The following is a 369-nucleotide window of genomic DNA, read 5'->3' as shown; positions in this document are numbered from 1 at the left end:
TTGTAGAAAAAAATGTGAATAAATACACTTTAGTTATCTTTGAAAATAAAAGGGGAAGAAAAATTACAAACAGAACAAAAACATAAATTATATATAAGTACTGAATAAGCCATCACCCTTTTCATCCTTATCTTCTGAAATGACATGATGTCATACCAAACTGAGAACAACTTTTAAGCATTTCAGCTTGCCCACAGGCATTGGCTAATTATGAACTCTTGGCTGACATCACTTTGTTAATATTTAATCAACCAAAATGTTAAAAGCTTGGTTTAACCCATTGGATATAGGTGCCTCACGGCTTCCTTGAATGGTGATTCTTCTACGTATTTGAGTTATAGGCCCAGCCCATACTCCCACTCACACATG

The 369-nt window shown here is 34.4% G+C and overlaps 1 protein-coding gene across 1 annotated transcript in view; it reads right to left on the bottom strand.

Annotated features, from left to right (window-relative positions):
- Nucleotides 1-369, bottom strand: part of LOC119586616 (transport and Golgi organization protein 11-like) — a 33,189-nt gene that overhangs the window by 10,836 nt on the left and 21,984 nt on the right. The gene's annotated exons all lie outside the window — the stretch shown is intronic.

The sequence above is a fragment of the Penaeus monodon genome, chromosome 21 (genome assembly GCF_015228065.2).
Source record: "Penaeus monodon isolate SGIC_2016 chromosome 21, NSTDA_Pmon_1, whole genome shotgun sequence".
NCBI lineage: Eukaryota > Metazoa > Arthropoda > Malacostraca > Decapoda > Penaeidae > Penaeus > Penaeus monodon.
The sequence above is the reverse complement of the archived record's forward strand: the minus strand, read 5'-3'. Positions and strand labels throughout refer to the sequence as shown.